The sequence below is a fragment of the Canis lupus genome, chromosome 25 (assembly GCF_048164855.1).
Source record: "Canis lupus baileyi chromosome 25, mCanLup2.hap1, whole genome shotgun sequence".
In the NCBI taxonomy this organism is placed as follows: domain Eukaryota; kingdom Metazoa; phylum Chordata; class Mammalia; order Carnivora; family Canidae; genus Canis; species Canis lupus.
In genome coordinates, this window is record NC_132862.1 from 25,400,506 (window position 1) to 25,418,193 (window position 17,688).

Sequence of the window (17,688 nt, forward strand, 5' to 3'; positions counted from 1 at the left end):
AGTAAATAAAAATGTATGGTTTCCTTAAGTATTTAACTAATGGCAAAAGTATGAATCACTAATTGTGGAGAGACTTAGATTTATTAGCAGGTCTGTCTTCACTACATTTGAACAATGTTGGAGCCAGCCTAGTCCCTTTTATGTTATAAATAAAGACTTGAAGTCCTGTCTCATTCTCTATCTACATTATTTTTATTTTAATTATTTTTTAAAATTTTATTTATTTATTCATGACAGACACACAGAGAGAGAGGCAGAGACACAGGCAGAGGGAGAAGCAGGCTCCATGCAGGGAGCCTGACGTGGGACTCAATCCAGGATCACACCCCAGGCCGAAGGTGGCACTAAACCACTGGGCCACTGGGCTGCCCTCTATCTACGTTATTTTTAATACTTGATATCATTTACATAATTTTTGTTTGTTTGTTTCACCAAGTCAATGTTGAATTTGCAGCAAGACATAAGCAGTATATTTAGATTTTCTTCCCCAAACCAAAAAACCCAATGCTATGAGGTTAATATTACTGAGCTTCACTACCAAGTCAATGAAAAGACAGTGCATGGATATGCTCTAGATAAGAATCCTAGTAAGGGGCAGCCCCGGTGGCGCAGAGGTTTGGCTCCGCCTGCAGCCTGGGGTGTGATCCCGGAGACCCGGGATCGAGTCCCACATCGGGCTCCCTGCGTGGAGCCTGCTTCTCCCTCTCCTTCTGCCTGTGTCTCTGCCTCTCTCTGTGTCTATGAATAAATAAATAAAATCTTTAAAAAAAAAAAAAGAATCCTAGTAAGAAAGTAGATGCTCCTGCTTCCTGATGCCTCTTTGATTATTTATAGACATGTACCTGAACTTTGATGGTCACTATGACCCACCTAGAATGAGGAACCCTCCAATCTAGAGGAGTCTTAGACTCTAAGATTTATAGGCTATTGGGCCCAGCAAGGCAGTTCCTTGTTGTTCCTCAGGGACATACATTCTATTCTCTTCCACTGCACTTGTTCTATAGTAGCACCTAGTACAATGAAGAGTAAAAAAAATTCAGATTTCATTCAACACATAGTCATTGATTGTTTGCTGGATAATACAATAGATATTGAAGCTGCAGGGCTGAAGAAGACACAGTTCAAACTTAGAAAAATTTAAGAATCTCATGGGAGGAGAGACACATAAGTATAATGTGAATGTAGCTCAATAAAAGATATCAGCATACCAGATATACTAGCAATCATGGAGCATAAAGACTATAATTAATAAATCATGTTCAATAGCTGGACAAAGAAGAGAAGAGAATTTAAGACAAGTAGAGCTAAAGCATGGGGAAAAATTCAGAAGACATTAAAAAATAATTTATTTGTGGATAGTGGGTATATAGTGTTCCTAGACCATGAGGGGTTTGGATGATATTGAAAATGTAACTGGAAAAATTATTAGAGTGAAAACTAAAGCATTGGGCTTTAATTGAGTGGGTCCTTCTTTCTTAAAAATGTATAGTGCAAATAATCACTTATAATGCTTGTAAAAACATATTGATTTCTTGCTGAAGTTCTCTTTCTTCTGATTCAGCAGGTCTGGACAAAGTTGGGCCCAGGAATCTTCACTTTTAAGAAACTGTTAAGAAACAGCAGATTCTGGTGCAAGTCATTGGCAGACTGCACTCTGAGGGATGGAGAAGGAGCAGAGGGTTGGATCTGTGTCTACAAAGAAAAGTATGCAAATCGTGGAAGGTAAATGGAGGAAGGTAGTTTAGCCACAGAAACACCAGTTTGGAAGTGTCATAATAGTCTTAGGGAGAGACAACAAAAGCATGAATTAAGGTTGTCCCAGTGGGATAGGAGTGGAGAAGAGAGAAGTGATAGGTAACTTACAAGGTAAGTCTGATAGACATTCATGATCGATAGAGTATGTGTATTGGAAAGCTAATTCAGGAGTGTCCAAGTTGTAAGAGTATAGGGCAAGTGCTAGTGTGGGCAGAGATAAGAAATCAGAGGAATGTGGGTGGTGGGAACAGTAAGTTCAATTATAGACAGAGGGAGTTTGAGGTGCATTGTTAGGACTTTTTTTCTCCCATCACAGACAGCAGAATCCCTCTCTAGTTAGCTTACACAAAATGAAGAATTCACAGGGACCGTGGGACAATTTAAGGAATCTGAAAAAAGATATGCCGTTGACTTAGATTAAGTGACCCAAATGCTGTCCAGACTCTTTTCTGTTTCTAGTCTTTGCTCTGTGAAGATCTTTTCCCCTTCTTTCTTTATTTATATCAGAGTCAGTCACCCAGGGAAAAACTGAGCTCTTTTTTCTTTTTCTTTTCAGTTCTACTTTCAAAATATTTGGGAAAGATGCTGATTGGTCTAGTATTGGCCACATAGTGATTACATGTCAAATGAGCTGTGGTTAGGAGGCTGGGGTCTCTTAACATTGCAACTCCTACAGTAACCAGGTAGACCAAGAGAGGGCAAATTACTAGGACAAAGATGCTGGACGTATAGTATTCACCAAGGTGCCTGTAGGAATCTATTTAGAGAAGTCAAACTTGAAAGACTAATAGAATTTGTTGAATGCCTTCTACATTGCCTACATTTTGCTCAGTACATATCTCATGAAATCATCCCAATAATCTGCAGTGCTAGAAATGACATCATCATGCCCATTTTCTGCCAAAGAAATTGAGTTTCAGAGAAGTAGGTTATCTTTGCCTGAGGTTACCCAGCAGGTGACAAAACTTTCAGGGACTATATTTTTAACTGCTACAACCATATTAGTTAAAGCCATGAGCTAAAGCTAAGATCTCTCCTGGGGAGCATAGAAAATGATAAGCAATGGGAGCTAAGAGTGGAACCCACATTTAAGAAGTAAGCAATGAATGAAGAGTCATTGAAGGAGACCAAGGAAAGGCAAATTATTAAGAGGAAGAAGAGTTTGATGTCTTAAATGTATTAAAACTAAAGCTTTCCAAAAAAAAAAAAAAATACTTAGTGAAGCCAAACAGGAAAAAGGTAAAAAACATTAAAAAAAAAAAAAAAAAGGCCTGCAGTATTTAGCAATTAAGAAACTTCCAGGTACAGTTAAACTTTGTGAGAATATTCTGTTGCATTGTGACTGGGATAGGCCCTCACCATCCATCAGCTGGACTGTAAAATCCTCCTGTTTTCCATCCCTGTGTCCATGCTCATCCCCACCAATGTATCTTTGACATTGCCTACAGAGAAATCTTTTAAAAGCAAGGATTATCAGGAGCATCTGGCTGGCTCAGTCGGTGGCATGTGCAACTGTTGATCTTGGCATTGTGAGTTTGAGCCCCATATTGAGCGTAGAGATTACTTAAAAATGAAATCATAAATAATATATACATTATATATACACATACATACATATGCATGTATGTATGTGTGTGTGGGGGTATATATATGTATATATATATGTATATACACACATGGATCCTAGCATCTTATGCTTACTTAGAAAACCTGGGAAGAAGCTCCATACTGTTTACTTTGAAATATATCCCAATCATGAACCAGTTTCTAGCAATCCTTCCAGGTCACTGTATTTTTATTTATGCTACATTAAGTTACTTAGAATTCAAGCATGCAAGATTTTATTAGCTTCTGGGGTGCCTGGGTGCTTCAGCTGGTTAAGAGTCTGGCTCTTAATTTCAGCTCAGCTTATGATCTCAGGATCTTGAGATCAAGCTCCATGTCAGGTTCCCTGTTCAGTGGGGAGTCTTCTGGAGATTCTCTCTCTCCCTCTGCCCCTCCACCTGCTCTCTGTCTCTCTCTCTAAAATAAATAAATAAATCTTTCTTAAAAAAAAGATTTTATCAGCTTCTATTAGTCCACACATACTTCTTGGAAGACTTTCTGAGTCTTCTCTGTCCCCATCTCCAGCTGGTGATGGAAAGATTCTATATCTTGGCTGCCGCTAGTCACATGGCAGTATACATATTGTCAAAATTCATAGAACTGTAAGCCAAAAAAGGTTACATTTTACTGTATTTAAATTTTACCTAACTAAACCTTACTTTAAAAAGTCTGAATAACCTCCATATGCTTGGCAATTAGGACATTTTTCTTTTTTTTTTTTTTAGATTTTATTTTTTTATTTGATATATAGAGAGACAGGCAGAGAGTACAAGCAGGGGCAGGCAGCAGGCAGACAGAGGGAGAGAAGCAGGCCCCCCACAAAACAGGGAGCCTAATGCTGGCACAACCCCAAGGACTGTGACCTGAGCAGAAGGCAGACACTTAATCAACTGAGCCACCCAGGTGCCCAAGCAACTAAGACATTTATTTTTTTTTCTTTAAAGATTTTATTTATTTATTCTTGAGAGAGAGAGAGAGAAAGAAAGAGAGAGAGAGAGATAGAGTCAGAGACACAGGCAGAGGGAGAAGCAGGCTTCATGCAGGGAGCTCAACGTGGGACTCGATCCCGGGTCTCCAGGATCACACCCTGGGCTGAAGGTGGCACTAAACCGCTGAGCCACCCAGGCTGACCCCAACTAAGACATATCTAAACAACTAATGAGTCAAAGAAGAGGTTTCAAGAAAATTAGAAAATACAAAGTCAATGTCACCAAAATTATTTTTAAACTAAATAAAATAGACAAATATCTGGCTAAACTGATCAATGAGAAGTAAGAGAGAAAATGTAAAAGACCATTATTAGGAATGAATAGAGAGGATATCAGTAAAGATCCTATTGGCATCAAGAAGATACTAAGGAAATATTATGAACAACTATTCTATTGTGTAAACTGACACAATAGAATATCTGAGTACCACCATATCTAGTAAAGAAATTAAGTTCTTAAATAAAAGTCATTCTACAAGGAAAACTACAGGCTAATGTGGCTTTTACTTTAAATCTATCAAAAATTTGAGAAACAAGTAATGATCTTACAAAATCCTTTCAGAAAACAGAAGGAAATACTTCCAAATTCATTTTATGAGACCAGTAAAATCTTGATATCAAAATATTGCCAAAACAGACAAATAAAACTCCCCCAAGACTCAAAAAGCAAAATCAAAGAAAGGAAAACTATAGACTAATGTCCCTCATTGAAATATATGTAAAATTTCTAAGTAAGATATCACTGCATTGAATTCAGGAATATATAAAAAAGTAGGGACACTGGGTGGCTTAGCGAGGGAGCCTACCTTTCCCTCTACCTGTGTCTCTGCCTCTCACTCTGTATTTTTCATGAATAAATAAATAAAATATTTTTGAAAAAGTAATATATAAAAAGGAAATTATATCATAACCAGGAAGAATTTATCACTGGATGCAAGGTTGGTTTAATACTCAAAAATCAATTCATTTTGGTGTGTTAACAGAATAAAGGGGGGAAAGCATACGATTAGAACAGTAGATACACAAGAAACACCTGACAAACTTCAACATCTATTCATGATTAAACTCCTTCAAGAAATTGTGAATAGCAGGAAATGTCCCTGACCTAATAAAGAGGATCTATAGAAAACTTGCAGGTAAAAAAAAAAAAAAAGAAAAAAAGAAAAAAAAGAAAACTTGCAGGTAACATCATACTTAATAGTGAAAAATTGAATCCTTTTTCAGATTAAGAACAAGCCGAATATATCCATTCTCATTATTTCTATTCAACATCATACAGGAACTGGTGCAATAAGTTAAGAAAAAAGAAACAGGAGACTGATGGGAAAAAGGTTAAACTTTATCAGTAGATGATATGATCATGAATGTAGAAAATTTTGAGGAATCTACAGAAACACTAGAATTCATAAGTGAATTTAGCAATGTTGCAGGGTACAAAGTCATTTCTATATTCTAGTAATGAACAATTAAAACATGATATTTAAATAATGTCATTTATTTTTTAATTTTTAATTTTTTAAATATTTATTTATTTGAGAGAGCAAGAGAGAGAGTGTGAAAGAGTGCAGGGGTAGGAGCAGAGGGAGAGGGACAAGCAGACTGTTTGCTGAGTGCAAAGCCTGATGCAGGGCTTGATCTCAGGACCCTGAGATCATGACCTGAGCTGACACCAAGAGTTGGAAGCCCAATCAACTGCACCACCCTGATGCCCTTAAATAATGTCATTTAGAATAGCATTAAAATGATAAAATAAAATTTTGGGGTAGATTCAATGAACCATGTGCAAGACATACACAGTAAAGCTAAAAATATGTCTGAGAAGTAGAAGACTTAGATAAATAGATATATTGTGTTCCTGGGTTGAAAGACTCACTGTTGTTAAGACACAAATTCTCTCCAAACCTATCTATAGGTTCAACACAACTAAAATAAAATTCTCATCAGAATTTTATAGAGATTTTCAAGCTAATTTTAAAATTCATATAGAAAGAAAAATAAAAAGAAACAAAAATTAACAAAAATAATCAAACTTGAAAATGAAGAACAAATTTAGAGAACTTATCATGCCTGATTTCAAGATGTTCTATAAAGCTACAGTATAAAACAGAGTAGTAATGGCAAAAGGATACACATATGGGGCAATGGAACAGAACAGAAAGTCTGAGAGGAAATGTCTATTTGTTCAAATGATTTTAGACAAAGGTGACAAAGTAATTCAGTGGAAGAAAAGAACTATTTTTTTTTAGCAACTTACTTTATACATAAAAAAATGAACTTCAACTTCTATCTCAAACCATACACAAAAAGAAACCCCAAATAGACCATAGACCCAAACACAAAAGCTAATTCTATTTTGTATTTCTAGAAGAGGATGTAAGAGAAAATATTTATGACTTCAAAGTAGATAAAGATTTCTTAGAGAAGAAAGTCAAAGCACTATTAAATAAATAAAAATTGATAACTAGACTTGATCAAAATTAAAACATTTAAAAAATACCATTAAGAAAATGCAAAGGTAAAAAAAAAAAAAAGAAAATGCAAAGGTAAGCCAAAAAATATTGACACATATAGCTGACAAATGACATATTTAGAATATACAGGTAGTCCCTGACTTACAATGCTTTGACTTATGATTTTTTAATTTTATGATGGTGCAAAAGGGATATGCATTCAGTAGAAACTGAACTTTGAATTTTAAATTTTGATCTCCTGGGTTAGCAATATGCTGTATGATACTCTCTTGGGATGCTGGGCATTGGGAACAAGGCATAGTTCCCAGTCAGCCATAAACCATGAACATAAACAACCAATCCAGTTAAAACCATTCTGTACCCATCCAACCATTCTGTTTTTCACTTTCAGTACAATATTCAATAAATTACATAAGATATTCAACACTTTATTATAAAAGGGGTTTTTGTGCTAGATGACTTGCCCAGTTGTAGGCTAACGTAAGGGTTCTGATCATGTTTAAAGCAGGATAGGCTGGCTATGATGCTTGGTAGGTTAGGCGTAATAAATACATTTTTAACTTATGATATTTTCAGTTTACAATGGGCTTATCAGGCCATAATTCCAGTGTAAGCTAAGGCAGGTCTGTAGGTGAATTGTAACTACAATTCAATAAGAAGTTAAACAATCTAATTAAAAGTTTGAACACACTTCATAAAAGAAGTGCACTGGTTTTCTATGTGGCATAACATATTTCTACAAATGTAAGAGGCTTATAACAATACCTATTTATTGTCTCATATTTCTATAGAGCAGAAGTCCAGGTGGGCTCAATAGGGAGCTTTGCTTTGGTTCTCTCAAGCCAGATAAAAATGTTGGCCTAACTGGGCACTTATTTGGAGACTCAGGAGGAATTCACTTCTGAGCTCAGTCAGGCTGTTTGGCAGAATTTAGTTTCTCATGGTTGTAGAAATGAAATCCCTGTTTTCTTGCTGTTTGTTGGCTGGGAGACTGTGCTCATTTTCTAGAGGCCACTCTCAGGTTCTCGCCTTATGGTTATTTTACCTGACCAAGGAGAACCTCCAACACACCAATCCTTCTCATTCTTCAGATCTATCTAACTTTCTCTTCTACCACTAGCCTGAGAAAACTTTCTGCTTTAAAGAGCTCAGGTGATTAAATTAGGGTCTCCTGTATTATCTGTCTACTTTAAAGTCAACTGATTATTGACCCTAATTACATCTGCAAAATCCCTCTTGCCAAGTAACATAACATAATCACGAGTGTAACACCAGGAGCAAAGGTCATCAAAGCTATTTTAGAATTATGTCCACCACATAAAGATGTGTGAATCAACAGGCCCATGAAGATATATGCCCCAAATCATTAGTCACAAGAGAGAGACAAATTAAAACCACAATCAGGAAACTGTCCGTACCCAGTAGAAGAATTAAAATTAAGTACTGGCAAGACAGTGGAAGAACTGAAACTCTCATACTTTTCTGAAAGGCATGAAGGTTTCAATTTCTTTGGAGAACATTTTGGCAATTTCTGTAAAGTTATACATGTAATTACCATATGACCCAGCAAATTCACCACTTGTTACAGGTATGAAAACCATATTTATAAAACTTTCATTGAAGATTTATACATCATTATCAAAAACTGGAAATAACGCAAATATATATATAATCCAATATATATACATACATCCAACATGGATAAATCTCAAAAATATTATGCTTAACCAAAAAAGTCAGACACAAGAGAATATATACTGTATGACATTTATATGACATTTCTGAATAGGCAAAATGAATCTGTAGTGATGGACCTCAGATCAGTGATTACGGTAGGTGAGTGATGGTAAGATTGGTCATAGGCACAAGAAAACTTCCTGGGAGATACAAATATCCTATTATCTTTTAGAGGTCATGGTTATATCAAAATATTTAAAAGGTTACATGTATAGTGGATTGTTTTTATTTTATGAAAATTATACGTAAAGTTGATTTAAAAATATAATGACCTATTTCTAATGAAAACAATGATGTTGACTTCTTTTATTATTTAATATCATTCTGGATTTGGAGTTGATAAAGTTAGAATACAAATAAGCTAGAAGTATTTGCAAGCGGGAAGTAAGTTGTCTTAGTTTGGTTTGCTGTAACAAATTATCTGGGCAGTAATTTGTTGACTGAGTGGCTTTAACAACAAGCATTTATCTGTCACAGTTCTGGAGGCTGGGAAGTCTAACATCAAGGTACCAACGAATTTGGATGTTGGTGAGGGCCTCTGTCTGGTTTACAGATATCTATCTTCTCCCTGTCCTCACTGCAGAGAACAGAGAGAGCAAACTCTAGTCTCTTTCCCTTCATATAAGGACACTAATCCCATCATGACCTCATCTAACTATAATTACCTCCCAAAGGCCCTACCATTGCACTTGTGGTTAGTTTTAACATGTGAGGTTTGAGGGGAACACAAACATGCACTCTATAATATAAATGTAACACTATTTGCAGATAAAATTATATTTTTTGGACAGTCAGGGTAACATGGTAAAACAATTTTGAAATTGTTGAGAAAGCTTAGGAAAATGGCTATATATAAGGTAAATACATAATCAGAAAATGTAAATACCTAGTATATTCTTAACAGTAGTACAAAATACGAAAACAAAAATATAGAATTTGTATGATTGATCACAATAAGAAATGTACAGACCTATATAAATTTGATAGTAAGATAAAAAGAAGGCTTAAGTAAATGGGAAACCATGTTTCAGGGCAGAAAGAACACTAAAAATATTACTTCTTTGTAAATTACTTCTAAATTTAATGAGATGCCAATAAAATGCCCAACAGAGAATAGCTAAGAGAATTCTGAAAAGAGTAAAAAGGAGACTAGCCTTCCTAGAGTTAAAATATACTTTAAAGCTATAATAATCAAATTTAACTGATTATAGTAATATAGTAAAAAAAAATAACTGTACAAAAGATCCATTAAATGGGGTGCCTGAAAAGCTCAGTTGGTTAAGCATCCAACTCTTGATTTTAGCTCAGGTCATGATCTCAGGGTCCTGAGATGGACCATGAGATGGACCCCACAATGGGCTCTGCACTGAGCATAAAGCCTGCCTAAGATTCTCTCTTCCTCTCTCTCTACCCCCCTCCCTTCACTTCCCCCCACTCTCTCTTCCTCTCTCTCCTCTTAAAAAAAAAAAAAATCCATTAAACAGAATAGGTAGTCCAGAAACAAATCTTATTATAAAATAATAAGTATACCACATAGATTGTATTACACATGAGGGCAGAAGAAAAAGATTATTCAGTACATGGTGTTGGTGTAACAAAATATTAACTTCTCATCCCGTAGCATATGCCAAAATAAATTCTAGAACAGAATAAAAAATAAAAAACCCTATAAACAAATACACATAAAGGTTAGTATTTATTAACCAAAGCGTTAGAATACAATGCTCTAGTCAAAGACACCAAATTTGCCTAAGTAAATTTTCTTTTGGAAGAAAGCACTAGGAGGGCAGAGACCCTAGAGGTGTGACTCATCACTAACCTCTGTGACCTAGAAGATCTAGCACTATGTGTGGTCTAATTATTCTTTATAGGATGTTTTTATTTTTATTTTTTTGTAAAAGCAGCACCACTGTCGTTTTCTTAAATGACAAACTAGAAAAATATTTGTCATGTATATGTAAAGATTCATATCCTCTTATTAAAAGTTCATGCAAACTACAAGAAACTTCGTTAAGACCCATTAGGTGGATGCAGATATGGACAAAATATTCACAAAAAGATAAATGAACATATGAAAAAATAATATGAATAACAAAGGATTGCTTGTTATCTGTCAAATTATAGGATTTTTAAAAAATAAATATGAATATTCAATGCTGGTTTGGGTGTAAGTGTAATAGGTCATCTCATTCAGTTTGGGAGAAGTTAACAGAAACTTTTTAGAGAAGTAATTTTGCATTCTATATCCACAGCCCTAAAGATACTACTTTTGACCCTGTACTTATTTTTTCAGAAAATGTACCTTAAGTAAGTTATCTGCTGCAAAGAAAGAAGAAACTTTATTTTAAAAGTTCATCATAGGATTAAATATGGTAGTGAAAAATCAGCAGCTATAGATCCAACAGTAGGAAAATGGATTTTAAATGATGATGGCCACACAATGCATTATGTAGCCAATTAAATGACTTCTATAAAGATCTTAAAATCCCATCAGAAGATAATTGTTTTTAAAAGATACTGTGAGGAGACAAATTATTTTGTGATTGCCAACAGTATTAAATATACATAGAAAAAATAGTAATGATGGCATACATACTAGCTTTTATGGAAAGGGTAGGCATTCAGCATTTTAAAGGGATTATTTCATTAGCCCTCACATCAAGACTATGAAGCCATATCTATCTATCTATCATCATATTATTTTTCCCACTGAACAGGTGAGGAAATTAATACATGGAGAGATTAAGTAAATCTGCCCAAGTGTTTGAGCTAAGTGAGGTAGCAGAGCTTGATAGCCGGTTAGCTCTTGCATCCTTGCTTTTTTACTACCGTTAAAACGTAACGAAATGTTTCCAGTTCTGCAAGTGTGGAGGCCCACTGGTCTCCCTCATACTTTTCAATAATTTCCAAAGTTTCTACAGTAAGCATGACTTTTAATCACTATAAAAATCATCTAAATAATAGGAATATATATATATATATATTTTGTAATTTTAACTTTTTATTTTTTTAAGATTTATTTATTTATGATATATATAGAGAGAAACAGAGAGTGGAGGAGGGAGTAGCAGGCTCCATGCCGGGAGCCCAACGCGGAGCCCAACGCGGAGCCCAACGCGGAGCCCAACGCAGAGCCCAACGCAGAGCCCAACGCGGGACTCGATCCCGGGACTCCAGGATCCCGCCCTGGGCCAAAGGCAGGCGCTAAACCGCTGGGCCACCCAGGGATCCCCTATTTTTTTTTTTTTTTTCAATGCTAAAGTCAACCTGATTTTCTGTCGCGACACTCAGGTGTGTGTCCGGGGATTGCCTGCACCCCCTGCGTCCAGGTGTCTCTCCGCGGCCCCGCGGGGGAGCCCAGGACCCCCTTCCGGGGGATCACGGGGTCTCCCCGGGTTCCACCCCGGTACCCGGACCCGGTTCTCGAAGCCCGCTTTCTGTGTGCGCCTGCGTCGTGACAAACAGCTCCGGGGGGCAGCTGGCGAGCTTTGAAGCGCCGCGGGACGGGAGGCTCCGGGACCCTCCCAGACGTCGCCCCGCCAGGCCCCGCCGACCTCTAGCGGCCGCGGGTCCCAGCTTCGGTCGCGGGCGGAGGCCCGGCGCTCCCGCGGGAAATCCCCGGGGCGCGCGGGGCGGGGCGGGGCGGGGCGGGGGGGTCGGCCTCAGCCCCCCCAGGTCGCCGAGGCCGGGAGGCCGCGGGGCCCCGGGGCGCAGGTCCGGGGACCGGCTCCGCGTCCCCGCCCTGGGCGGTCGCGCGGACCCGGGAGGCAGCAGCCCGCCTGCCCACCTTCCTGGAGCCGAGCGGGACCGATGCTGAAAGCCAGGATCGTTCCAAGCTGAGCGAGCCCGGCCCCTGAGAAAATCGAGTGTTAATTCAAGAAAGGGTTGCCTGGGGCCAAAGTTTACGGCTTGGGTGCTGGGGTGAGTGTGCTTTAAACACGTTATGCCCTTGAGAAAGAATTCTCTCCGGTGGGGAGCGAGCGTGGGTGGGGGTGGGGTGGGGGCCGGAGCCCCACTCCCCACTCTCGGGGAGCGAGGGCAAGCGCGGCCACCGGCCGGAGGAGCCCCCGAGGTTTCGGGGCTGCTGGGGCGAGTGCTCGACGGGAGCCCGCCTCGCGCCCCGTGCAGCCTGCCCGCGGGGTGCTCTGCCTGGAGGCAGCCCTATACATTTCCCAGGTCCGCTTGGTGGGGTGGGGTGGGGGTAGGGGTGGGGGTGGGGGTGGGGGTGGGGGGGCGACGACCTCCCCAGGTCCGCTTCCTTTTGTGGTTGGTAAAAGGGCGCCTATAGACCCTGGGGGGGGGGGAGTTTTTACAAGTGCAAGTGAGTGGGTACCTTGCGTGTTTTGACGTCTGAAAACCTGACTCCAGAGCAGCATTATATGCATTGCAAGTTTCGGTGTCGGATGAAGTTTGGGGGACGCGTATTCCCTCGGGTTTGCAAAAGCTTTGCATCGCGCGCCCCAGGACGGAGAGCGGGGCCGAGCGGGGGTGGGGAGGGTCCGGGTCCCGGTCCCAGTCCCAGGCGCTGCGGCGCTCGGGGCTCGTGCCCAGTTTCCTGCCTCGGAGTTCTCGGGTCCGCCCCGGCTCACAGCAGCTTGTGCAATTTAGAAACCCGATAGGAGGCAGCAGCTGATCTCCCACCACCCTAAAAATAATCCGCTCCGGCGCCCTGCGTGCTTCGGCTAGGGGAGGAAAACTGCCTTCGGAGTAAGTGAGTCCGTCTTTTTTTTTTTTTTTTTTTTTTAACATAAATAGGATTTAAACATCACTAAGAGTTCCTGTAAAGTGTGCATTTCGGTAACCAAGAGGCGCCCGCGCAGTCTCGCAGCGCTGCCTTCGGGGTCGCTATTTCTAGGATGAAGGCTCCGGGGCCCCAGCCCGAGGAGAGAGGGCGTGGGGATCAGGTTTCCAGCTTTACTTAGCGGAACTCAGCCGGCTCTTGCTTTTAAAACCGGCCGGGAATCGTGCAAGGAGTGAAATTACTGATTTTTTTTTTCTCTTAAACGGGCTCCTGTACTGTTCATGAAGTCGTTTTCTATCTGCTTGATTTTTGTGACTCTTGACTTTTTAGGAGTTCTGCGTCTGAGTTGGAAATTTACACTTAAGACAGTGTAGTAAGCCGGTGTTTTGAAGGTAGTGCAAGTGCACGAGTAGGGGTCTGAAGCAGCATCATACGACCGCCCAAGGTATTTATTTTTTGCTTGTTTGTTCAATTTACGATTAAAAACAATATCCCACTGTCGTGTCTGAATCTTATCTGTTGAGTGCCTTGTCCTTGAGTGTGCGATAGAACTTCAACCGGTGCTTTGAGATCAGGCGCTAAATCAGAAGTCAGTGGTCAGTTTTGCTAGTGACTTTCCTACTTGGATCTGTCATTCAGAGAGAGACAGACAGACAGGTAGACAGACATCTTTTGTTTCATATTTTGGGAGTCATAGGCTGAATGAAAGATTTCAAAGAAGTTACTCCATTTGTTTCTTAAGTGACCGATTCCTGAAAATGCCCTAGATCATGGTAATGCCCTAAATTCTTTACAATGTCATGTTTCCCTCTCACATGTAGTTAATCTGCAAATAACTAAAGAGTGAGTTACTTTGTCTGGAAGCATGAAAGGTTTTTTCTTTTTTTATTGCTTTTAGCATGTTTTCCTCAGGTGCTTCCAGCATGTTAAAGTTCTCTGTGGTAGCTACTCTGTTAGAACTGACACTTTCTTCTGGATGAGCAGGAAAGAGTGTTCGTTTTTAACTTTAGTCATCAACTAAATCTAAATTTTATGATGCCTAAGGGTGTGGAACTTCACATCATGCATTTCGAAGAGTGAGAATACTGAGGATGCGATTCTTGCCAGGAAATCATAGGTCTGGTCATCAAGGAGTTTTTTCCTTCTATGTTTTCTGCTTTGCAGACCATCCCTGTAATCAGAGTTTCGCTTTTGACATTTGTCTTTAAGTTTCATTCAGTCAAGTTCTTCAACTCTGTCTGCTGTTATAAACACTTGAACATCTTTCAGTAGGTTTATGTTTGTGGGGAGAAAAATGTCATGTCTTCCCATCTGGCCTCTTTTCTCTCTCCTCCGTCTTCCTGGATACTCAGGGCCTCTGTCAGTGCTTAGATGAACTAGACAGCTCCAGAAGAGGCAGGGGTGTCACGTGACAGAGTGACGTGACAGAGTTTAGCCAGCAAGAGCAGTGAGCAGTACTGTTCCCAAAACGTCCCTAACTTAATCATAGTTCAGAGAGGGAAACCCTGAATGACAACAGATTTAAAAATTAATTCAAGGTCCTGATTGAATAAAATGCCTTTCGTTAACATGATAACCATCAACATATCTACAAGTTCACTCCTTCCCTCTTTTTGCCCACTGTTGTAAGATGGGCTGACTGTTAGAATGTGCCACATGTGTACTGGATGTTGGAGAAAGAAGCTAAGGGTCAGAGGGAAAAGGATGGAGGTTGGGGAGACAGAGACAAAAATAGAAGGAGAGAGGTGGTGAGAGGTAGTGAATAGGTTGGGAGCCCCAGGGCATATCTTAGAGATAGTGGTAGAAGGAAGAAATTCTGAAGCTTTCACTTTATTCATCTGAAGTGTATACCTTAGTGTGATTATATCATTTATATTTCCCTGTCTAGTAGATCATAACCTTTACATTATACCAAAACTATTGGAATTAGTGTAGTCCGATTTATGCGGCCTAAGACCACAGCTACTATTGGTCACGTACATTCTTAGATTCCTAGTGCCTAGCACATGGTCAGCATCAACAAGTATTTTTAGAGTTAACGAATGGCCTAGAATCCCAGATATCAGGTACATGGCTAGAAATGTTCTTTGACTTTCTCAGGTTGCTGTAGTCCTCTGCTATTTTCTTTCCACCACTATATGCGTTTATCCAACATTTACTTGATTGGTAGGTTTGAGGATTGCTTAAATATACCAGGTAGGCAATGCTTATTATAGCTAATGAAGTATATGTTTTACAAATTCAGATATTACTTTAGTATTTGGCTCAATGACAGTGACTAAATATCAGTATTTATAAATGTGGCCAATTGAAATATTATAATTTTGGATAAAATTATAAAACTGGCAAAAGTAAAAATTATTTTCTGGTCCATTCTAGGAAACGGTTTACACATGTCTTTCAATAAGTGTGGACTCAAGTTTCTTTTAGTCATTTCTTCTTAATAAAAGAGATAGTCTAAAAAAGTAAAAGAAAAGAAATAGTCTTCGAAGTTTCATTACTAGCTATTATTTTTCAGCTTCTGGGGTTCCCCCCCATTTGTTTTCCTGATGTACATTTCTGTACAAGATTAAGGTGTACAGCATGATGGTTTAATTTAGTATTGTGAAATGATTACCACTGTAGGTTTAGTTAAGATCTATCACTGTAGCTACAGTATATAATACAAAATTCCACTTTACTGTTATTTTAAAAATCTCAAGCCCTTTTAAATTATTTTATGAGGCTGGGAGGCTTAATAGCTGCTAAGAATTTGCCAAGCATATACCCTCATCTTGAGTTTTTTTAATATAATTTTTTAAATTAGAAAAGGTCTCAACTAGAGATCATATCAATGATGTTCAATAAAAGGGCTTACCAGAAACAATATGTGAAAGGAATTCAAAATAAGAATTTATATACTGTAAACACAGGCTTTTAAACTAGTTCTATTCATAGAATGCTTTATAAAACTTCTGCTTGAAATTTGGTTTCTCCGATAGCTTACCTACTGTTGCCAATCTTTTCTGTGTAACACTCTTTGGTTTCTTCCTAGGGAACAATATTGTTCATGACCATTGCTAAATCATTTCTCAATGAAAGGGAAGAGAGAAAAGGTACTACTTTACTTATTTATACCTTTGCCAACCTTTCATAATCCAATTCAGAATCCAGTGTGACATAAATGTGGAAAAGAAACAAAGTCCAATGAGGTTAAAAATCTTAACCTGCTACTTCTTTTAATGACAATAGATGAGATGTTATTTAAAAATAGGTTGGAGGCTGCATGATGCAGTGGGAGAAACAGTTTAAGTCAGACACATGCGTGTAGATCACCGCTACTCTACTGGTTGGCAAGTTACTGAGGCTCTTCTGTAAAACACAAATAACTAACATTGCATGGTTGTCCTAAAGACAAAGTGCCCAGAATTTGGGAGGTGGTAAATAAATAGGAGGAATTATAAAAGAATTTTTCAGAAGGCTTAAAACTCTTCAGAATTTCACAGTGGTATTTTGATGGAGCAGATTCCTTGCTCCTGTATCACCTGTTTTGGTGCAGCAACAGGAGGAATTCATTTAAAATGTGAGTAGCAGTGTGTCATTCCTCTGATCAAATCACCCCTCAAAGAGTCCACTTCATTGAGTAGAAGCCCAAGTCACAACAATGGCTAGCAAAACCCTGGGATACCTTGTCCTCAGTTTCCTCTCTAAATTTGTCTACTTCTCCTCTACTATAATATTGGTTTCCAGTTAAAAGACTTTTTTCTTGCTTCAAAACTTGATTAGAGTACATTTCATGTAAGAATGTTCTCTGATTGTGGGACGTGATTTCATTAATTGAGTTATTTTTCTCAAGCACTTGATTTTATATCTGAAGCACTTGATTTTAATATTCTTCAGAGAAAGGCTGACTTCTGTTTGCTGCCACATTGGTTTCATATATTAGTATTCCTTTGTATAGTTAATGAAAAGTGGTGGTAAATTTTGTCCAGTTTAAGCAGTTTACTAATTCATTTTCAGTGAGAAAAGATGAGCAAGGATTTGATATTACACTATTTTGTGGTATCAGTTAGTGGTTTCACTTATTCTTTCTTTTTCTTGATATATCACCGTTTTTGTTCTGTGAAATCATTTGAGTCACACACACACTTCTTTAAGGTACCATCATTGGTAGATATTAATAATTATATATTTTCCAAATTAAAATAAAATATTTTTCTCTGAAAAAAAAAGATTGAAAGGAAGTGATTTATAGAATGTATAAGGGCTTTATAAGAAACTCTCAAATGACTTTGGCATACAGTTTCCCATTTCCTCAATTGCAGAAATAAAAGGGGTTAATTTTATAATAACACCTCCTTCTTAGGGCTATGATTTTATGAAAGGGAATTTAATGAGAGGCTCTTTCTTTT

The 17,688-nt window shown here is 38.6% G+C and overlaps 1 protein-coding gene across 12 annotated transcripts in view; it reads left to right on the forward strand.

The window, feature by feature from the left end:
- The first annotated feature begins 12,237 nt into the window (after nucleotides 1-12,237).
- The window catches only part of ABCC9 (ATP binding cassette subfamily C member 9), a 152,885-nt gene continuing 147,434 nt past the window's right edge, over nucleotides 12,238-17,688 (forward strand). For 4 of the 12 annotated variants that reach the window (XM_072798735.1, XM_072798728.1, XM_072798738.1 and 1 more), the window contains exons 1-3: nucleotides 12,238-12,477; nucleotides 13,628-13,742; nucleotides 16,332-16,392. The gene's annotated coding sequence lies outside the window, so the exon portion shown is untranslated. Of the gene's footprint in view, nucleotides 12,478-12,852; nucleotides 13,268-13,627; nucleotides 13,743-16,331; nucleotides 16,393-17,688 lie in introns of those variants that run through there. The other 8 variants (XM_072798736.1, XM_072798733.1, XM_072798739.1 and 5 more) reach the window with 7 other exon arrangements.